Source organism: Phyllobates terribilis, unplaced genomic scaffold (genome assembly GCF_046119375.1).
Source record: "Phyllobates terribilis strain yellow unplaced genomic scaffold, ASM4611937v1 Scaffold_11__3_contigs__length_659146591, whole genome shotgun sequence".
NCBI lineage: Eukaryota > Metazoa > Chordata > Amphibia > Anura > Dendrobatidae > Phyllobates > Phyllobates terribilis.
In genome coordinates, this window is record NW_027362771.1 from 397,126,188 (window position 1) to 397,150,193 (window position 24,006).

At 43.8% G+C, this 24,006-nt stretch overlaps 2 long non-coding RNA genes across 2 annotated transcripts; one reads left to right on the forward strand and one right to left on the reverse strand.

Annotated features, from left to right (window-relative positions):
* Nucleotides 1–2,971: 2,971 nt before the first annotated feature.
* Nucleotides 2,972–3,494, reverse strand: LOC141165200 (uncharacterized). Its single transcript, XR_012251090.1, has 3 exons — nucleotides 3,388–3,494; nucleotides 3,222–3,317; nucleotides 2,972–3,141 (listed from the first exon to the last, which is right to left on the reverse strand). It is a non-coding gene; the product is annotated as an uncharacterized lncRNA (long non-coding RNA).
* Nucleotides 3,495–7,769: 4,275 nt separating this feature from the next.
* On the forward strand, nucleotides 7,770–8,579 carry LOC141165201 (uncharacterized). The gene is made up of 4 exons (XR_012251091.1): nucleotides 7,770–7,901; nucleotides 7,981–8,142; nucleotides 8,213–8,308; nucleotides 8,389–8,579. It is a non-coding gene; the product is annotated as an uncharacterized lncRNA (long non-coding RNA).
* The last annotated feature ends 15,427 nt before the right edge of the window (nucleotides 8,580–24,006 follow it).

The following is a 24,006-nucleotide window of genomic DNA, read 5'->3' on the forward strand; positions in this document are numbered from 1 at the left end:
ACTTCTAAGGTGGCCAGCAATGAGTCCAGACCTGAATCCCATAGAACACCTGTGGAGAGATCTCAAAATGGCAGTTTGGAGAAGGCACCCTTCAAATATCAGGGACCTGGAGCAGTTTGCCAAAGAAGAATGGTCTACAATTCCAGCAGAGCATTGTAAGAAACTCATTGATGGTTACCGGAAGCGGTTGTCCGCAGTTATTTTGGCTAAAGGTTGTGCAACCAAGTATTAGGCTGAGGGTGCCAATACTTTTGTCTGGCCCATTTTTGGAGTTTTGTGTGAAATGATCAATGATTTGATTTTTGCTTCATTCTCTTTTGTGTTTTTTCCTTGCAAACAAATTAAATGAAGATAATAATACCAAAAAATTTGTCATTGCAATCATTTTCAGGAAGAAACTGAGTATTATCTGACAGAATTGCAGGGGTGCCAATACTTTTGGCCACCACTGTATGTGTGGAGAAAACCAGGCACTGCTCATCACCTGCCCAATACAATCCCAACAGTGAAACCAGGGAACATTTGGGCCTAATGACTTCTTCAACTGGATTAGTAATATCAGCCTACAGTGGGCAAATTTCCTTCTGCTGATTATGAATAATAGGCAGTAGCCCACGATGATTTTTTATTTAATTCTGTATTTTACACATAATGTCCACTGCGGGTGACTAAAACTCCCATCATTGTTGCCTGATCATGATCATCTCAGGGAGACAAGGCGTTAGATGATAGATATGTATTTATTTATTTTACTTTGAGAACAGGCCCTGGCTGATGACTACTTCCATCAGCGGCGCCTGTTCTCGCCGTTATTAGTGAAAGCAGGCATAGGCTGATCTGATGGGAGTAGTACACTCATCAGCCAACACCTGTGACACGCGGTAAACTTTTTATCGTGGGTCATAGTCACAGCTGCGGGCTCACACTGACATCTGACAGCATGTTCCTACAGTGCTCTAACTGGTGGTAATGATGTTACCGCCGATCAGAGCCGCCAGTGTTTCTCACGCTGTCACACAGATGACATCATGAGAAACACAGAGTTCCTGAGGACTGCTGGTGAGGCAAATCAGAACACTCGATTGACTGCAAAAGACCTTCAGAAAGATTTATCAGACCCTGGATTTGTGGTACATTGCTCTACTGTTCGGAGACACGTGCACAAATATGGCCTTCATGGAAGAGTCATGAGAAGAAAACCTCTCCTGCATCCTCACCATAAAAATCAGCATCAGAAGTATGCAAAAGAACATCTAAACAATTCGGATGCATTTTGGAAACAAGTACTGTGGAAGGATGAGGTTAAAATAGAACTCTTTTGCCACAATGATCATAGGTATGTGTTGAGAAAAAGGGCACAGAATTTCAGGAAAATAATATCTCGCTAACCATTAAGCATGGGGGTGGATCAATAAATGCTTTGGGGTTGTGTTGCAACCAATGACACGGGGAACGTTTAATGGGTAGAGGGAAGAATGGATTCAATGAAATTTCAGTATAATTTCTTTTTATTGAAATAGAAATAGACATTAACATATATAACATACATTAATAAATGCCGGTGTTTAGTCATCATGGCGATCAAAATAACATATTCTCTATCACTTCTCTGATAAGACTCCTACACCTCTTATCTAATAATGTAAACATTACTTTTAATCATATCCAACAGTGCAGACCACTACATAAATCAACAATACAACAGTACAAAAACAAAAAGAGAAAAAAGAAAAAAAAGAAGGGCTGGTGAGGGGGGAAGAGGAAAAAGAGAAAGAAAGATAAGAAAGGAGGGTAGGATTAGGAAATTGAAGAGGAGAAGGAGAACATAAACTAAGGCTCATTTCTAGACTCTAATTATTTACCAGCACCAACCCAGATCCAATTCACCAATTTATCAGTCCGGAAACAGAATCCAGACACTCCAGATCTTCCTGAATTTATCAGCACATCCATTAAAGTCAGCAGAAAGTTCCTCCATTCTGCAGATATTAACCATTTCATTTTTTTGAGATCCTATTGATGAGGGCAGGATAGAAAGACGAGCTTTCTCAGGATGAATTTCGACCCTACTTCCGGTAATTAGATTATAATTGGAAAATATTTTTTTCCCACAAAGGTTTGATCTTACTACACTCCCACCATTTGTGAAGCATAGATCCTTTTTCCACTTTACATCGCCAACATAAGTCTGAGGCTGCCGGAAATATGGTGTGAAGTTTTACTGGATACTGGTACCATCTTGCGATAATTTTGAAATTTTTCTCCTGCGCATAACATGTGACCGACATTTTGTGTGTAAACAAGAATCCTTTTTCCCAATCTGTTGAAGATATGACTACCCCCAATTCTTGTTCTCACATGTGTTGAAATTGTAACTTTCCTGAGATACTTTCCCCAATTAAATAATTATAAAACAGGGATATTATATGATTGGGGGGAGATTCATGTAAGAATAACCTCTTAAAAGAAGATGGTATACACTGGAATGAGGGTGCCATCCTCTGAGAAAACAAGAATGATTGCAACTGGAAGTATTCCATCCACAGCAATTTTCTAGACAGAGACCTATCCTGTAGTGTATTGAATGCCGGTATTTTACCATTTTCTAATATATGTAGGAGGCGAGTGTCCTCCATAGCTCTCCATCCCAAGAAAGATTCTCTCAGATATACAGGAGGAAAGGAAAGATTAGAGAAAAGTGGCGTAAGAGGGCTGAATGTTCTAGAGGGATGGTATTTTTTCATAGTTGCATGCCAAATTTTAATTGTTTCCCTAGTCAATTCTGTCAAGCCTCCTATCGAATAAAACATCAGAGGCAAAAAGCCAAGGAAGGTGCTTCAAAAGAACACCCACCCCTTCCTGCTCAATAGTGACCCATTGTTTTGTCAGAGACTTGACATGCCAGTCTATAAAGTGACCTAAAACAGAAGCTTACTAATATTTTATAAAAATAAGATTTATTTGTTTGGATGCTAGCAATAAAAACTTAATAAAATACAGGATTTAATACAGGATTTAAAAGACGAGTGTAGACAACAATATTTCGATTGGGGTAAAAGAACTAATGGTATACAAGGTGTAATAAATAGTAAAATCCAGCGGTTAATCTGGTGTGGTAAAATGCCTGTGGTGGCTTGGTACCTGGAAAGAAGAGGAGTTTGGTTAGGGCTATTGTTCTCTAGTAATGAGTATGCTTAGCTGGCTGTGGATCTATTACTCACCAGGTATCAGAGTGGGTAAAGTGCAGGTGTGCACTAGGGCTGTGGTCCGTCAGGATTCTTAGAGTGGGGCGTGGTCCTGAACGCTTTGTTATGCTCCTGGAGATTTAATGATATGGGGTTAGTGCTGTTAGCTCTGGGTAGGTAGATAGTGGGGTTAGCGACTTACCCACGGAGGAGCTGTTCTGCTTTTGGAGATTGCTTGTTAGCACTCCCTCAGTGGGGGGTGCAGCAGGAGGCTCTGGATTATATCTGACTTTGTTGCAGAGATGTGACAGGGTGGCTTTTTGATTGCCAGTAGGCGTAGTAACGCTTGAGGATACTCAATGTCCTGTATATAGATATGGAGGAAGGGTTAGGAACTGAGGCATACAGGAATAGTCCACAGTGTGGTAAACCTAGATGTTTACCTGTGCGTGATTATCAGTAATCCAGGGGTGCAACAGGAGGCTCTGGATTGTATCTGTCTCTGAGCAGAGATGTAGCAGGAGGCTACTGGTTGCCGGGTGATAGGGGGCGTTGTGGCACTCAAGGATAATTGATGTCCTGTATATAGATGGGGAGGGAGAGTTAGGAGCTGAGGTATACAAACAGTAAGCCACAATATAAGTAAGCCCGGGTGATTACCTTGTTTAGGGTCCAAGTGTGAAATGGTCAGTCACCTTCTTTATCTGTGGCTGAAGGCCTAAATCAAGGGAAGGTGTTCAAGAGGTTCTGCAAGAGGGTTCAGCCTAGTGGTAGGTGCAGCAGGAGGCTCTGGCTGAGTAATTTACTGGCTAAGTAGCAGTGGGTCTTGTCCCTGGACGCTGAGGTGCAGCAGGGGACCGGCTGCAAATGTGGCAGGAGGCCTGGTCTGGATAAGTATATTCAAGTAGGTGGAAGGCTTTGGTGGCAGGCTGTGTAGTAGATATCCGGGCAAGGTCTATGGTTATGCGGAGTCCGGTTTTCAGGCACGGTCCCTACTCGTATGGAGTCAGGCAGGCCGCGTTCCTGGAATCCTGTCGGTAATAAAGAGGTGAGTGTGTGTGGTTTTGGTCCTTGTGGTGGCGTGTGTCATAAGCGGTGGGGGCCGTGGCCCAGAGTACTTACGGTCCGTAGTCCTGCGGAGATGTCAAGGAGTTGTGGGGCCCGGGGCGAGAGCGGGGTCCCGGCCGGTGACCGCCGCTACTCGCGGGCTTTCGGGTAAGTGGAGCAGGAGAGGAGGGGCGGAGAAGGGGAGGGGGCGCGTTCTATTGAAAGCGCGCGAGAGGCAGAGAGACGCGCTGACACGTGGTGTGCAGCGTGTATTCGGGACGGATGCCTGTGGGCGCCTTCTCTGCTGGGTCAGTGAATTCCAACGCGTTTCGACAGCTGACGGCTGTCTTCATCAGGGATAGTCTGGCCCAGTAGGTGGAGTCCTTTATATACCTGTCTATAATGACGTCATGGCAACGGTCCGCTGTTGGTGGCGTTGTCATGGTAACTATCAGTCGTTGAAAGCAAATAGCTCAATTTCGCTGTTAAGACCCCATGGTCTCAAGGTGTTTAATTTAAAAATCCACTCGCTTTCTTTTCTTGACATATGTTTAATAAAATCACCCTGTCTCCAATGTTTGTGAACTGTTTGTATGCCTATCACTTTAATTCCTTTGATGGATCCTTTATGTTTGTCCGCAAAGTGCTTTGACAGGGGGTGGCCCATGTATTTATTTTTAATATTCCTCAGATGTTCATTAATTCTAGTGCCCATTGCTCTTTTAGTCCGGCCTATATACATTTTTTCACAAGGGCACATTAATCCATAGATAACCCCCGTAGTGGTACATGTGACGAAGTCTGTGATGGGATATGACTCTTTGCGGTAATTGACAGTGTGTGATTTGGCTGGTTTCAGGGTTTTGCATATTTTGCATTTTTGGCATGGAAAGAACCCTGTAATTTTTTGTTGAAAAGGTGTGACTGGTTTTTTTGTGATGATATTATTTTTTACGGTGGGGGCTATGAGTGATCCTAGGTTCCGTGCTTTCCTGAATATGAGCCTGGGCCTATTGGGTATTTGATCGCCAATGATTTTGTCGTCCTTTAGTGTATGCCAGTGTTTTTCCACAATTTTTTTAAAAATATGCGTATTGGCGGAGTAAGGGGTGATGATGGGCATGATTATATTGGGATTGGGATTGGTTCGTGTTGATTTTGTGGTGTTTGTATCAGTTAAGAGGTTTTGTCTTGGTATTGCAGCTATTTTTTCTTTAGTATTTTTAAGAAACTGAGCATTATATCCTTTTTCCAAGAATTTTTCCGTGAGTGAATCTGCCTCATTGTTGAAGTCTTCCTGTTTGGAGCAGTTCCTATGGAGGCGCAGGTATTGGCTGCGGGGGACATTAAGTAGCCAGTTGGGAAGATGGCAACTGTCTAGCGGAATATAGCCATTAGCATCAGTTGGTTTGTGGTATGTACGAGTCTGAATGGAATTGTTTTCGATATAAATATTGAGATCTAGGAAGTTGATTGCAGTGGAGCTAGTGGTAGATGTGAATTCTAAAAAGAATTCATTTTTGTTTAGTTCCTGTATAAATAGATCCAGGGAGGGTTTGTCGCCTGACCAGATGAATAATATGTCATCAATGAATCTCCGCCATAGGACCAGGTTCGCATGTAGTTTACCTCCAGGGTGAATGACTAGGGATTCCCACCTGCCAACATAGAGGTTGGCATAGCTGGGTGCGAACCTAGTGCCCATGGCGGTGCCCCACTGCTGGGAGTAGTAGTCCCCCTCGTAGAGAAAGTAGTTATGTGTTAAGATGAAGGACATGCAGTCTATAATGAATGTACTTTGTTCTGAAGGCATTTTTTGTTCGAGAAAGTGGAGGGAGGCTTCACATCCTTTGGTGTGTTGGATGTTTGTGTATAGTGACGTTATATCCATTGTTCCTAGGATATAGTGGTTATCCCATGGGGTGTTGTTGAGTATGCGGATAGCATGTTTGCTATCTTTTAAATGGGATGGGAGTGTTGGGACCAACTCCTGTAGGTGGTGATCTACTAGTCTGGAGAGATTTGATGTCAGGCATTGAATACCGGAGATGATGGGTCTTCCTGGAGGGTTATTAATGTTTTTATGGATTTTTGGTAAGTGGTAAAAGGCGGCTAGTCTGGGGTGTTGAATATTAACATAATCAAATTCATTCAACAAAAAATTACAGGGTTCTTTCCATGCCAAAAATGCAAAATATGCAAAACCCTGAAACCAGCCAAATCACACACTGTCAATTACCGCAAAGAGTCATATCCCATCACAGACTTCGTCACATGTACCACTACGGGGGTTATCTATGGATTAATGTGCCCTTGTGAAAAAATGTATATAGGCCGGACTAAAAGAGCAATGGGCACTAGAATTAATGAACATCTGAGGAATATTAAAAATAAATACATGGGCCACCCCCTGTCAAAGCACTTTGCGGACAAACATAAAGGATCCATCAAAGGAATTAAAGTGATAGGCATACAAACAGTTCACAAACATTGGAGACAGGGTGATTTTATTAAACATATGTCAAGAAAAGAAAGCGAGTGGATTTTTAAATTAAACACCTTGAGACCATGGGGTCTTAACAGCGAAATTGAGCTATTTGCTTTCAACGACTGATAGTTACCATGACAACGCCACCAACAGCGGACCGTTGCCATGACGTCATTATAGACAGGTATATAAAGGACTCCACCTACTGGGCCAGACTATCCCTGATGAAGACAGCCGTCAGCTGTCGAAACGCGTTGGAATTCACTGACCCAGCAGAGAAGGCGCCCACAGGCATCCGTCCCGAATACACGCTGCACACCACGTGTCAGCGCGTCTCTCTGCCTCTCGCGCGCTTTCAATAGAACGCGCCCCCTCCCCTTCTCCGCCCCTCCTCTCCTGCTCCACTTACCCGAAAGCCCGCGAGTAGCGGCGGTCACCGGCCGGGACCCCGCTCTCGCCCCGGGCCCCACAACTCCTTGACATCTCCGCAGGACTACGGACCGTAAGTACTCTGGGCCACGGCCCCCACCGCTTATGACACACGCCACCACAAGGACCAAAACCACACACACTCACCTCTTTATTACCGACAGGATTCCAGGAACGCGGCCTGCCTGACTCCATACGAGTAGGGACCGTGCCTGAAAACCGGACTCCGCATAACCATAGACCTTGCCCGGATATCTACTACACAGCCTGCCACCAAAGCCTTCCACCTACTTGAATATACTTATCCAGACCAGGCCTCCTGCCACATTTGCAGCCGGTCCCCTGCTGCACCTCAGCGTCCAGGGACAAGACCCACTGCTACTTAGCCAGTAAATTACTCAGCCAGAGCCTCCTGCTGCTCCTACCACTAGGCTGAACCCTCTTGCAGAACCTCTTGAACACCTTCCCTTGATTTAGGCCTTCAGCCACAGATAAAGAAGGTGACTGACCATTTCACACTTGGACCCTAAACAAGGTAATCACCCGGGCTTACTTATATTGTGGCTTACTGTTTGTATACCTCAGCTCCTAACTCTCCCTCCCCATCTATATACAGGACATCAATTATCCTTGAGTGCCACAACGCCCCCTATCACCCGGCAACCAGTAGCCTCCTGCTACATCTCTGCTCAGAGACAGATACAATCCAGAGCCTCCTGTTGCACCCCTGGATTACTGATAATCACGCACAGGTAAACATCTAGGTTTACCACACTGTGGACTATTCCTGTATGCCTCAGTTCCTAACCCTTCCTCCATATCTATATACAGGACATTGAGTATCCTCAAGCGTTACTACGCCTACTGGCAATCAAAAAGCCCCCCTGTCACATCTCTGCAACAAAGTCAGATACAATCCAGAGCCTCCTGCTGCACCCCCCACTGAGGGAGTGCTAACAAGCAATCTCCAAAAGCAGAACAGCTCCTCCGTGGGTAAGTCGCTAACCCCACTATCTACCTACCCAGAGCTAACAGCACTAACCCCATATCATTAAATCTCCAGGAGCATAACAAAGCGTTCAGGACCACGCCCCACTCTAAGAATCCTGACGGACCACAGCCCTAGTGCACACCTGCACTTTACCCACTCTGATACCTGGTGAGTAATAGATCCACAGCCAGCTAAGCATACTCATTACTAGAGAACAATAGCCCTAACCAAACTCCTCTTCTTTCCAGGTACCAAGCCACCACAGGCATTTTACCACACCAGATTAACTGCTGGATTTTACTATTTATTACACCTTGTATACCATTAGTTCTTTTACCCCAATCGAAATATTGTTGTCTACACTCGTCTTTTAAATCCTGTATTAAATCCTGTATTTTATTAAGTTTTTATTGCTAGCATCCAAACAAATAAATCTTATTTTTATAAAATATTAGTACTCTTCTCCTGATCTCTTTTTCACTACCGATAGCGCGATTTTTACTATAGAACAGTTATTTTATTGTAGTGTATCTACTACGGACATTAGTGGTTCCCTGTCCACAATTATCGCTGCCATTGGTAGTAGTTAGCCTGATAAGCGCCTTTTACACGTATAATACCTTACTATCTTTAGAACCACCAAAAGGCTGCTAGGCCTAAATTAAGAAATCAACACAATGGGAGACCTGTGGTATGACAGGAAAGCAAGAATAGAAAATATACAATTCTTTTTCAACAAAACCCAAAAAAAACCTGCAAACACTAACCCAGAAACCATCCTACAAATAAAAAAATCGCTTAGAACATTAGAACAACTATTACTTAAAGAGATGAGGGACTTATGGGAAGTCGCCACCCTCGAACACTACCTGGCCTTCAATATCATACCATCAGGCCTGGTAGTGACCAAAGCTCTATCAGGCGACATAGGAGACCCAACCACCTTGGAAGAATGGAACTCCATGTTCCATGAATTCTCCAAACAAACTGTCCGATTTATAATTAACAAAAGGAAAAAACAGCTCATGGAAAATAAAACTAAAATCAATTCACTATTCAATGAAATAAAACCACACCAAAATCATCCTGATATTCTAAACCTAACCAATAGTATTAAAAATAGAATCAACCAGAAAGAGCAAGATATAGTCGAAAAGAAACGAGCCAAATTTGGTAGAGATGCAGTACCTCTCACCACCCACCTCCCCAGTAAAGAACCACTAAACTTCTTCGAAACCTTGGACGAAGTGGTTGGTAGCCCAAACAATTCACTTATTTCTATTGATCAAATTTCCATTTACCCCACATCCGAAACAGATTCTCCACCACATCATAATGAACCAGGCCCAAACCATACTGATCTTAATCTACTAGACCAACCTACCCCGCTTAGCACGCATAATAGATTCTCACCCTTACTTACTACTACTGTAGAGACACCTAATCAACCCACCACTCCACCCCCAGAAACACCATCATTACAACCAGAAAAAACCCTCCCCCTAACAGCAACCCCCATCCCAACTTCTACCACCACCTTACAACCATTGATACGCAAACATAACAGCAAGGTGGATTTTTTTCGGATGGCCACAAGAAAAAACGCAAAAGAGGCACTAGGGGAGGGAAACTCACCCAAAAGAAAAAGAATAAACCCAAAGAAATAAATGGACACAAGTCCATCTATAATCTAAGCAAATATCAACTGACACAGAATGAAACTGCAGTCCTTAATAAAGGCCTAAAATATGCCCCAGCAACACAACTCGACAAATTCCAAGCGTATATAGGTATAAAAAAATTCATGCGACAACTGGCTATAAAGAAATACTATATGAAGAAGGAACACGCCCCAGAGACACTCTGCTCAGAGGAATCACCAAAATTCAGACACACTATACTTAAAAACAAATCTAACTTCCACCCTCTTCAAGAGTATTCAGAGGCCTTCAATACCTTTGAAAAAAACGTTACAGACGATATCCGCAGAATCAATAACAAACAATGCACCAAATACAAGAATAACCTCACCAAACTAGAAGTTCGCGCCATGAAACAATTACAAATAAATAATGAAATAATAATCCGACCAGCTGACAAAGGAGGTGGCATAGTTATTCTGGATCAAGAATACTATCACAAGGAATCACTTAGACTCTTGGGCGACTCTAGAACCTATCAGATCCTCCCCTCTAATCCAACCAACAACTACCAAAAGGAACTACGGAACCTAACCTTAAAAGGACTCCAAAATGGTTACATCAATAAAAATGAATTTGATTATGTTAATATTCAACACCCCAGACTAGCCGCCTTTTACCACTTACCAAAAATCCATAAAAACATTAATAACCCTCCAGGAAGACCCATCATCTCCGGTATTCAATGCCTGACATCAAATCTCTCCAGACTAGTAGATCACCACCTACAGGAGTTGGTCCCAACACTCCCATCCCATTTAAAAGATAGCAAACATGCTATCCGCATACTCAACAACACCCCATGGGATAACCACTATATCCTAGGAACAATGGATATAACGTCACTATACACAAACATCCAACACACCAAAGGATGTGAAGCCTCCCTCCACTTTCTCGAACAAAAAATGCCTTCAGAACAAAGTACATTCATTATAGACTGCATGTCCTTCATCTTAACACATAACTACTTTCTCTACGAGGGGGACTACTACTCCCAGCAGTGGGGCACCGCCATGGGCACTAGGTTCGCACCCAGCTATGCCAACCTCTATGTTGGCAGGTGGGAATCCCTAGTCATTCACCCTGGAGGTAAACTACATGCGAACCTGGTCCTATGGCGGAGATTCATTGATGACATATTATTCATCTGGTCAGGCGACAAACCCTCCCTGGATCTATTTATACAGGAACTAAACAAAAATGAATTCTTTTTAGAATTCACATCTACCACTAGCTCCACTGCAATCAACTTCCTAGATCTCAATATTTATATCGAAAACAATTCCATTCAGACTCGTACATACCACAAACCAACTGATGCTAACGGCTATATTCCGCTAGACAGTTGCCATCTTCCCAACTGGCTACTTAATGTCCCCCGCAGCCAATACCTGCGCCTCCATAGGAACTGCTCCAAACAGGAAGACTTCAACAATGAGGCAGATTCACTCACGGAAAAATTCTTGGAAAAAGGATATAATGCTCAGTTTCTTAAAAATACTAAAGAAAAAATAGCTGCAATACCAAGACAAAACCTCTTAACTGATACAAACACCACAAAATCAACACGAACCAATCCCAATCCCAATATAATCATGCCCATCATCACCCCTTACTCCGCCAATACGCATATTTTAAAAAAAATTGTGGAAAAACACTGGCATACACTAAAGGACGACAAAATCATTGGCGATCAAATACCCAATAGGCCCAGGCTCATATTCAGGAAAGCACGGAACCTAGGATCACTCATAGCCCCCACTGTAAAAAATAATATCATCACAAAAAAAACAGTCACACCTTTTCAACAAAAAATTACAGGGTTCTTTCCATGCCAAAAATGCAAAATATGCAAAACCCTGAAACCAGCCAAATCACACACTGTCAATTACCGCAAAGAGTCATATCCCATCACAGACTTCGTCACATGTACCACTACGGGGGTTATCTATGGATTAATGTGCCCTTGTGAAAAAATGTATATAGGCCGGACTAAAAGAGCAATGGGCACTAGAATTAATGAACATCTGAGGAATATTAAAAATAAATACATGGGCCACCCCCTGTCAAAGCACTTTGCGGACAAACATAAAGGATCCATCAAAGGAATTAAAGTGATAGGCATACAAACAGTTCACAAACATTGGAGATAGGGTGATTTTATTAAACATATGTCAAGAAAAGAAAGCGAGTGGATTTTTAAATTAAACACCTTGAGACCATGGGGTCTTAACAGCGAAATTGAGCTATTTGCTTTCAACGACTGATAGTTACCATGACAACGCCACCAACAGCGGACCGTTGCCATGACGTCATTATAGACAGGTATATAAAGGACTCCACCTACTGGGCCAGACTATCCCTGATGAAGACAGCCGTCAGCTGTCGAAACGCGTTGGAATTCACTGACCCAGCAGAGAAGGCGCCCACAGGCATCCGTCCCGAATACACGCTGCACACCACGTGTCAGCGCGTCTCTCTGCCTCTCGCGCGCTTTCAATAGAACGCGCCCCCTCCCCTTCTCCGCCCCTCCTCTCCTGCTCCACTTACCCGAAAGCCCGCGAGTAGCGGCGGTCACCGGCCGGGACCCCGCTCTCGCCCCGGGCCCTACAACTCCTTGACATCTCCGCAGGACTACGGACCGTAAGTACTCTGGGCCACGGCCCCCACCGCTTATGACACACGCCACCACAAGGACCAAAACCACACACACTCACCTCTTTATTACCGACAGGATTCCAGGAACGCGGCCTGCCTGACTCCATACGAGTAGGGACCGTGCCTGAAAACCGGACTCCGCATAACCATAGACCTTGCCCGGATATCTACTACACAAAATCTGACAAGTGATTTTGATAAGTGATTCTGGCAAGTGATCCTGACAAGTGATTCTGACAAGTGATTCTGATGAGTGATTCTGACGAGTGATTTTGACGAGTGATTCTGACGAGTGATTTTGATGAGTGATTTTGACAAGTGATTCTGACAAGTGATTTCGACAAATGATTCTGATGAGTGATCCTGACGAGTGATTTTGACGAGTGATTTTGATGAGTGATTTTGATGACTGATTCTGACGATTCTTCACTCATCAAAATCACTCGTCAAAATCACTCGTCAAAATCACTCGTCAGAATCACTTGTCAAAATCACTCGTCAAAATCACTCGTCAGAATCACTCGTCAGAATCACTCGTCAAAATCACTCGTCAGAATCACTCGTCAGAATCACTCGTCGAAATCACTCGTCGAAATCACTCGTCAAAATCACTCGTCAGAATCACTCGTCAAAATCACTTGTCAGAATCACTTATCAAAATCAGTTCTCAGACAGGGTATTTAGCCTCAAACTGACATCATTCTGATGTTTGATTTTGATATCTGATAATGTCTTAAAATGGACACTGTAGGAGGGAATGGAAATAGATAGGAAGATTGGGGCATGGTCAGACCACAATTTGTCACCTATTGTAGCAGATGGGTTCCAAGAGAGAGCGTGATGACTCAACAGGAAGAAATCAATGCGACTGACAAGTGATTCTGACAAGTGATTCTGATGAGTGATTCTGACGAGTGATTTTGACGAGTGATTCTGACGAGTGATTTTGATGAGTGATTTTGACAAGTGATTCTGACAAGTGATTTCGACAAATGATTCTGATGAGTGATCCTGACGAGTGATTTTGACGAGTGATTTTGATGAGTGATTTTGATGACTGATTCTGACGATTCTTCACTCATCAAAATCACTCGTCAAAATCACTCGTCAAAATCACTCGTCAGAATCACTTGTCAAAATCACTCGTCAAAATCACTCGTCAGAATCACTCGTCAGAATCACTTGTCAAAATCACTCGTCAGAATCACTCGTCAGAATCACTCGTCGAAATCACTCGTCAAAATCACTCGTCAGAATCACTCGTCAGAATCACTCGTCAAAATCACTCATCAAAATCACTCGTCAGAATCACTCATCAAAATAACTCGTCAAAATCACTTGTCAGAATCACTTATCAAAATCAGTTCTCAGACAGGGTATTTAGCCTCAAACTGACATCATTCTGATGTTTGATTTTGATATCTGATCATGTCTTAAAATGGACACTGTAGGAGGGAATGGAAATAGATAGGAAGATTGGGGCATGGTCAGACCACAATTTGTCACCTATTGTAGCAGATGGGTTCCAAGAGAGAGCGTGATGACTCAACAGGAAGAAATCAATGCGACTATATGAGCCATGGGTAGGAGAAAAATATGTATAATCCTTACCCTGAGGATTTAAAATGCAGCAAACATCTATCAACCTGAGGGCATGGATGACCCATTTCAATGAACGAAGCTGTCTCAGAGGGACGACACCCCTTCCTGAGGAGGAGTCTAATGCGGGATTCCATGTGAAGTTGAAGTCTCCACCTGCAATCAGAACTCCTTCTGCAAAATCAGAGAGGGACGTTAAAAAGGACCTACATGTGCAGATCTGATCTTTGTTAGGGACGTACCAGTTTGCTATTGTATATGTTGATTCTTCTATTTTGAGTTTGAGGAACACATATCTGCCTTGATCATCAATGAGAGAATCTATGAGAGTATAGGCCAACGACTTGTGTATGGCTATGGATACACCCTTAGAGCATGAATCCGGATTAGTGCTGTGGAACCACCGAGAGTAATACCTATCTCCAAAAACAGGCATATGCCCAGTTTTAAAGTGCATTTCCTGTAACATAAGAACCTGGACTCTTTGTTTGTGCATAGAGTACAAAATTTGTGAACGTTTCTGTGGGACATTAAAGCCTCTTACATTCAGTGAGCCTACTTTAACAGAGGACATGATTACCAAGGGAGACGAAAGGAGTGGGGCAAGAAGGGAAACGGAAATACAGAGAAAACTAAGAAGAAATTACGGGATATCTATATATATAATTGTCTTATCCCATCTGTCTGTCTGTCTTTCTGTCTGTCTGTCTGTCTGTCTGTCCAGGAAATCCCGCGTCGCTCATTGGTCCGGCAGCGGCCAATCAGCGACGCGGGATTTCAGAAAAAAGATGGCGGCTGTTAGCGGCTCATCTGCGGGACGGAGATCCAGCCGGGAGATGACCGGCGCGAGGCGCTCATCTCCCGGCCGGTAGCAGCAGAAGGACCTCGACCGCCGGCGCCGCTGACCTCCATGCAGCTAGGGTCGGGATACTTCTGCTGCGAGCAGCCGCTCATCTCCCGGCTTCTCGCAGCGGAAGTATCCGCACAGGCAGCGGCGCTGACATCCATGCGGCTAGGGTGTCAAGGGAGGACCGGGGAGCGGCGCTGCGGTTCGGGATACTTCTGCCGCGAGCAGTCGCTCATCTCCCGGCTTCTCGCAGCGGAAGTAGCCTCACAAGCAGCGACGCTCCCCGGTCCTCACCAATACGATTCCGCTTCTCGGTCCTCACCAATACGATTCGATGATTGGTCGCGGTCTCCGGCCGCGACCAATCAGTGATCTTGACGCCACATTTAAACACTGCTGTGCTGATTGGTCGCGGACGCTGCCCGTGACCAATCAGCAATTTTGGCGCCACATTTAAACACTGCTGTGCTGATTGGTCGCGGATGCTGCCCGCCACCAATCAGAGATTTTAACGCTAAATGAAAACACGCTGTCCGCTCCTTAGTAACGGCGCACAAGATTTAAAACCCGCTTCTATGATTGGTCGCGGACGCCGCCCGCGAGCAATCACAGATTTTCGCGCCAAATTTAAACACGCTCTCTGGCCAATTACCGCAGGATTTCAAATACGTACGCCACCTTCGGGAGATAGCAGGGCTAACTCCGCCCATGTGGTCATTTGCTCATAAACTGCTCATAACGTACTGAGCAGGTTTTCTCACTCACACTGTGCGAGGGATTCAGTCAGACTGTGCGAGGGACTTCTGTCACACTGTGCGAGGGACTTCAGTCACACTGTGCGAGGGTCTTCTGTCACACTGTGCGAGGGACTTCAGTCACACTGTGCGAGAGACTTCAGTCACACTGTGCAAGGTACTTCAGTCAGGTTTACTGAACACGTTCTGCCAGTGACAGCGCACTCAAGAGATACTTCTTTACGCTTCCTGTTTTATAATGGGTCGTAAGCGAAAATACGCCACGGAGGAAGACAGAAAAGCAGCAGAAGCAGCATGAAAATGACAACGTCGAGAGCAACAGACACCACAACATACTGCCGCCAGACAAGCCCAGGATGCGGAATCTCACAGACAATGTCGGAAACGGGAGACACCGCAACACAGTGCCACCAGACAAGCCAAGGATACGGAAGCTCACCAAAAACGCAGGGAACAGGAGACACCGCAGCACACTGCCGCCAGACAAGCCCAGGATGCGGAATCTCACCAAAAACGCCGAGAAGAGGAGACACCGCAACTCACTGCCGCCAGACAAGCCCAGGATGCGGAATCTCAAAAAAAACGCCGAGAACAGGAGTCACCGCAACACACTGCCGCCAGACAAGCCCAGGATGCGGAAGCTCAACAAAAACGGCGGGAACAGGAGACACCGCAACACACTGCCGCCAAACAAGCGCAGGATGCGGAAGCACAACAAAAACGCCGGGAACAGGAGACACCGCAACACACTGCCGCCAGACAAGCCCAGGATGCGGAATCTCACCAAAAACACCGGGAACAGGAGACACCACAACACACTGCCGCCAGACAAGCCAAGGATGCGGAATATCACCAAAAACACCGGGAACAGGAGGCACCGCAACACGCTGCCGCCAGACAAGCCCAGGATGCAGAATATCACCAAAAACGCAGGGAACAGGAGACACCGCAACACACTGCCGGCAGACAAGCCCAGGATGCGGAATCTCACAGAAAACGTCGGGAACAAGAGACACCACAACACACTGGCGCCAGACAAGCCCAGGATGCGGAATCTCACAGACAACGTCGGAAACAGGAGACACCACAACACACTGCTGCCAGACAAACCCAGGATGCGGAATCTCACAGACAAAGTCGGGAATGGGAAACACCGCAACACACTACGGCTAGATAGGAACACGATGCGGAATCCCATAGACAATGTCGGCTGAATGAATCTCCAGAATCCAGGACAAACCGAGAACAACACGATCGCCAAATTTATCAAAAACGAATACTCTACCAACTAAGGCAAACCCAGCAGAACATTCAAAAATTTGCACGTTACGTAACAGACAATGAAACTATAATTATTCAACACTACTGTGGGAAGATGAATGTAGTTTGTTCTAAATGTGACTCTGAATTTCATCGAGGAAAAACCATCTGACAATCAGTTTACTCAATGCTGCCAAAAAGGAAAAGTGATGCTACCAAGATGTCACTACTCAGATCTGTTTGAGCAGTTGATGAAAGGAACGCATGAACACAGTAGAAATTTTATGGAAAATATCAGAAGTATCAACAGTTCTCATGTCATGCGTTTGCTTCATTTGGTGCCAACATTGCACCGCCCCCTGGATTCGGACCGTATTGTTTTAAAATTCATGGCCAGATCTACCACCGCACTGGAACACTTCACCCAGAACTAGGACAACCACCAACATTTGTACAATTATACATCTTTGATCCAAATGAGGCTACAGAACAAAGGATGAACCTAAAAGAAAATGAAAAGTGTAATGCAGAACTGATGAACCTAATGGCCGTACATTTACAAACAATCAGCCCATTTGCTGCCGCATATTGCATGCTAAAAGACGTCGAAGCTGAGGAGGAACAGAGAGCTATACAAAATGTGACGGAAATGCCTTCTATTATCATGGTCATTAAACAAGAACGTCAACAAGATCCCCGATGTTACAACAAACCACGTGTAAGTGAGGTCACAGTTGTTTTTCAAAACGATGATGGAGAGCCTCCTTTTCAAAGAGATATATTAGTCCATCTTAAGCCAGACAAAAACATCCCTTTCGTTCCTAAAACACAACGAATTAGCATTTTGCACAGCAACCTTGATGCTCTTCTGTATCCGCTATTCTTTCCAAGCGGTGATCAAGGATGGCATGAAAACCTACACCAGCAAGGAACTTCAAGAAGAATTACACAACTACAGTACTACAGTTTTCTTCTGTCTGTACGAAATTACTTCAATCCTATTTTAAACAGTGGGAAACTGACACAACAGTACTTAGTCAACGCATACGTTAAAATTGAAGCTAATCGGCTCAATTTCATACAAATGAACCAAAAACAACTTAAAGTTGAAGACTACTGCGTTCTTCAAGAACATTTGTAAAAACAATCGATTCAAAAAGGAATTCCAATTGGAAAAACAGTAATTCTCCCGTCGTCCTTTGAAGGTAGCCCCCGCAACATGCAACAGCGTTATCAAGATGCAATGGCAATAGTAACAAAGTATGGAAAACCTGACATTTTTTTAACAATGACCTGTAATCCTAAATGGCCAGAAATTACCGAAAATCTACAACCCTGGCAGCAAGTTGAACACAGGCCGGACTTAGTTGCACGCGTATTTCGACTAAAACTCAGCAGCCTTTTTAAAGACATCAAAAATTTACTTTTTGGAACAGTCGTAGCAATGGTACACGCCATAGAGTTTCAGAAACGAGGCCTCCCACATGCGCATATACTAATTATTTTAGACGCGGATTCAAAGTTTCGCACGGAGGACGAAATTGACAACATAGTGTGGGCTGAAATTCCTAACCAAGAAAAGTATCCTGAATTGTATAATATTGTAATCTGTAATATGGTTCATGGCCCATGCGGTGTAGCAAATCCAAAAAGTCCATGCATGGAAAACGGAAAGTGTACAAAAGGGTTTCCAAAGCAGTTGAAACAGCACACTGTTAAAGATTTGGATGGCTACCCATCCTACCGGAGACAACTGATTGATAACAATGTACACAACAAAAAGATTATAAATAACTCATGGATAGTTCCATACAACCCGTACTTATTAAAACGCTACAACTGTCACATCAACGTTGAAATCTGCGCTTCAATAAAAGTGCTAAATATCTTTTCAAGTACATCTACAAGCGGCATGACAAAGCTAACGTCGAAATACAACAAAAAACAGTCAATCACGATGAATCATCACGGTTTGTTGACTCAAGATATGTCAGTGCTCCAGAAGCTGCTTGGAGAATATTTGCGTTTCCAATGCATTCACAGTCCCATGCCATTATACGTTTAGCTATTCATTTACCAAATCAACAGCAGCTTTATTTCTTTGAAAATGCTCAAGTCGAAGATGTCTCAAAAAATGTAAGCACAACGTCAACATTAATGGAATGGTTTTTGCTGAACCAACGTGACAAAAACGCAAGGCAGTATTTGTATCGAGAGATTCCAGAGCATTACGTTTGGAATAAAACTTGGAAGCCAAGACAACGAGGACATAGCAGAATAATTGGACGCATGTATATTGTTAGTGTCAAGGATCAAGAAAGCCTTCGGCTGTTACTACTGCATGTCAAAGGAGCTAGATGTTACGAAGATTTGAAAACAGTTAATGGAGTATTGCACGATACATTTAAAGCTGCAGCTTTGGCTTTAGGACTTCTATTGGATGATACTATGTGGACACTTACTTTAGAAGACGCAGTTACCCTACATATGCCTAAGAAACTTTGTGAATTGCTTGCCTACATTTGTGTCTTTGGACCGCCTACAAATCCGGCTCAACTTTGGACAAATTTCAAAGAACATATAATTGAAGATTACTGCTTACGTCTTCACAACAAAAGTGGAAATTGTCAAAATTGCGAATCTTATGCCATGCAAGATGTCCAAAATGTCCTACTACTGCATGGAAAAACGTTTTCAGACTTTAATTTGCCACAGCCTGCAAGTCAAGTTGCACAAATTCAAGAGTATGACAAAGCTTATGAATTATTGTTGGCAGCAGAGAAGAAAAACTCCTTAAATCAACAACAACGGATTGCATATGACACTATTGTGAGCGCTGTAGAAAACCAAGCCGATCCAACGCCAAAATGTTTCTTTATTAACGGTCCTGGAGGCAGCGGTAAAACATACCTCTATGAAGTTTTAATGCATCACATTAGAGGGTTGGGAAAAGTCGTATTGCCATCGGCTACAACAGGTATTGCAGGAAACCTTTTACGAGGAGGTCGCACTGTGCATTCACTCTTTGGGATACCAGTTCCAGTCAATGAAATCTCAGTTTCCAGAATCAAACAAGACACATTTGCAGGAAAACAGTTAAACAGTGCAAATCTTTTGATACTTGATGAGTGCACCATGGCACCCAAATATGCTTTGAGCTTAATTGACAGACTTCTGCGTGAAGTTATGACTACAAATATTGCAGAAAAAAATGAAATTCCTTTTGGAGGTAAAGTTTTTGTCCTTGGCGGAGATTTTAGGCAATGCCTTCCAGTTGTACCAAATGGAACAAGAACAAATATTATCGAGTCCACCTTAAAAATGTCTGACCTTTGGAAAGAGTTTAATAAACTCCAACTAATTAACAACATGCGATCTTCTGACCCAGAGTACAGCAACTGGCTTCTTAAACTTGGGAATGGTGAACTTAGCAATGAATATAACCTTGGAGAAGACATTATTGAAATACCAGAAGACATGTTGTGCACTGACTGCATCGTAAGTGCTGTTTTTGGACAACGCGTTGAAATTTATGTGAACGACCAAAGCAGTGTTGAGATGGCCTCTTCCTATGCAGTTCTCTGTCCCAAGAACGATGACGTAGCTCTGCTAAATTCCCGTGTGATGGATAGAATGCCTGGAGAGTATAAATTGTACAAAAGTGATGATTCGGTAGATGTAGACAATAAAGATGAACGAGAGCATAATCCAGTTGAATTTTTAAATAGTGTTACGCCATCATGAATGCCATCCCACAGACTACAACTTAAAGTTGGAGCAATCGTAATGTTGCTGCGGAATCTAAATACAAGAAATGGTCTATGTAATGGAACTCACCTTATTGTTACTGAACTCCATTCCCACATAATTCAAGCAAGAGTGATCACTGGATCTGCAAAAGGAGACGAAGTGTTCATTCCACGCATTGATTTATGTCCTTCAGACACCGGTCTTCCATTTAGGCTTCGACGTCGACAGTTTCCAGTAAAACCAGCATTTGCCATGACAATAAACAAGTCACAAGGTAAAACTCTACACCGTGTTGGCATATATTTACCGGAGCCCGTTTTTGGTCATGGACAACTCTATGTTGCATTTTCAAGAGTTAAAATGAGATCCAATGTCAAGGTGCAAGTTTTGGATACCCATTTACAAGGAAAGTTGCTTACAGATAGTCCAAAAGTATTCACCAAAAATGTTGTGTACAAAAATATTTTAGGTTGATATTGTTAAGAAATATATTCTAGGGTCGTACTTCTTTTGTCCGATGATTTATTTTAAAATATATTTAGATATTCATGGAATAGTTTATATATTTCGATCATCTGTTTAATAATTTTGTTCAGTTGTATTAAGTTGTATAACCAATAATAGTTAATAATAAAGTATTATTTTACACAGAAAATTCTGTGTATTCATTGAATTATTCTTAAATCTTCATAGCGACATCTGCAGCATCTGCTACAAAAGTGAATGCAGATTTGTGCCTCTCCACGCACTTAGTCCCGGCGTGGAAAGCAGCGAATCTACAGACAGCAGCAAATCACGGCAGTATCTGAGAGCGCGTGCTGTGCCGCACATCCTGCGAGGAGCTGCTGAAAGCAGGACAGACAGCGCTGGAGCAGAGAAAAGAAAACAAGGTGAGTATTAGGGTTTAGTTTTTTAACTGTGCTGTGGAGATTGGGGAATGAGTAGGCCATACAAAACCAGGATAAGGGGGCCATACGAGCCAGGATGAGGAAGCCGTCCAATCCAAGATAAGGCAGCCATACAAACCAGGATTAGGAGAATGACGGAGCCATACAAACCACAATGACAGACCGCGCTGTGGATGCTGGATGTGACACGATGGGGGATAACCCCGCCCACAGCCCATCATTCACTGTGGTGCGCGGAACAGCAGACCCCTGGCTGCAGCTGCAAATAGTCGTGATGTAAACGGAAGCAAGATCCGGCTGCAGGCGGGATAATTACGTGCTGCCTGTGCGTCGTCAGCGATGTTGTCACAAGCAGGATTGACAACATGACGTAATGACAAAATTCATTAGGTGCACCGAGGGGATACATTGTGAAGTTAATTTAAAGTAGTGCACAACCCATTTAAACAGCTTCGCTGCTTAGTCGCGCCCGGTCAGCCGCGTGCATATTCTAGAATACCCGATGCATTAGAATCGGGCCACCATCTAGTATAAAATAAAAACCAAAACAAAATTATATAACAAAATGAAAGAAAAACAATCTGATGAGGGGAAACAGGTATATTTTACACCTGCACAGCAGAGTGTAAACCCCCCTGGGAGGATGGGCTTTCTACTGGGGAGCCCCCCCCAAACCAGACATCAGGCCATACCATTTTGTCTTAAAACCTATGATAGAAAAGCAGCCAAAAGCTGTCAAAGATTAGCATCTACTTATCATTATATTAAACGTTGAATCAGTATATCACATATCCTTATGGAATAATATCCATACTGTCCAAGAACGGAATATTATTGACATAATATAATCTAATCTTATTATTGAGAGCCAGTCATATAAATGAATTATTCGTAATATCAACTATACTCATTGCTGAAAACATTTTAGAGGAATATAACACTCTAATATCTTTCACAAGATTGACTAGCGCATTGACCACAGGATCCATTTGTAATAGACGATTCAATCTGGGGAGTGAGGGATATGTTTTCCATTGTTCCCTCTCCTGAATTCTTCTCTGGATTTGTTTCTTGTCGCTCTTTATGGTCGTGGATTGAGATCCGACTTGGGACCTCCCGGGAGACTCGGCCAATCCCCTGTTGGTATAGATACGTGGGTTTCCCCAAACCTGTAACAAAAGCCTGAATGTCTCTAGGGCAACGTATCTCATGTAAAGCCCCTGAATGGCGGGCCTGTAAACAGAAAGGGAAACTCCAAGAGTATAGATTGTTCTGCTGTCTCAGAACCTCTAATAGAGTCTTTAATGCCTTCCTCTTCTGTAGTGTGTGGCGCGATGGATCAGACATGAGTTGTATAGGATATTCTTGAAATAAAATAGTCACATCTTGAGGTTTTGTCGCATCAGAGGATCTGGGGCCCAAGGATCTATAAGCCCTATCTAGCTCCAACTCATTCTCTAAGGGCAGACCCAAGATAGAGTTCAACAAATGACTTAGTGTCTCATCCAGTTCATGGTGTTCAGTTGTCTCTGCAAGTCCTCTAATCCTAATATTGTTGCGCCTTCCTCTGTTTTCAATATCATCTATCAAATCTGTTAGGTATTCCAGTTGGTATGAGTGAGAAGACAAAGTTTGTTCATGAGAATTTACTTGTTGAGCAATGGATGCTGTATGTGATTCAGCAGCAGACTCTTTTTCTGTTAACTCTTGCATGTCCCCTCTAATGGAGGCTGCTTCAGCCCTGTAAGATTACTCCAGTCTAGACATATAATTCTCCATGTCCCTCTGGTTGGAATAGCTCGTATTCGATCTCTGAGGTCTCTCCACACTGCCTCACATTGTAATGAGTCATCCTGTTGGCTCTCCTCTGAGCAGCCAGGGGAAGAAGAATGTAATAATGCAGGGAAGGAGCCTCTCTCAGGGGAACTCCGGGCATCAGTGTGTGACTGGGGCCTCTGCAGGTCTGCACCCGCAGCAGAGATAAGTACTGCCCAATCTGGTGTGTCCAGGGGCCGGGGCACCAAGTGATCCTCTACCACGCACCTGAGCTCCGAAGGCACAAAGCCGGGATCCGCCATCTTGGACTGAGGGAGATCCCCCGCAGCAGCAACGAAGCCTCCCGCGTCTTCCCAAGTCCGGGAAGCCAGGTCCGCGTCCTCCGCCGATGAAGGTATCGTCCGCTCTGCTAATGTTGATGTGGGGGAGCATTTACCCCAGGAGCTTTGGACCTCCGATGCAGGAGATGAGGAGCGCTGGGCAGGGACAGCCGACGCCATCTTATATCCCACTCTTGCAGGAGAGGTGTGAAACTCACAGCCCTCACCCTGGGAAGTGGGTTTACTCGGAGCCGGGTCAGATGTTTGGTGGGTTGTAGCCATGGCCTTGA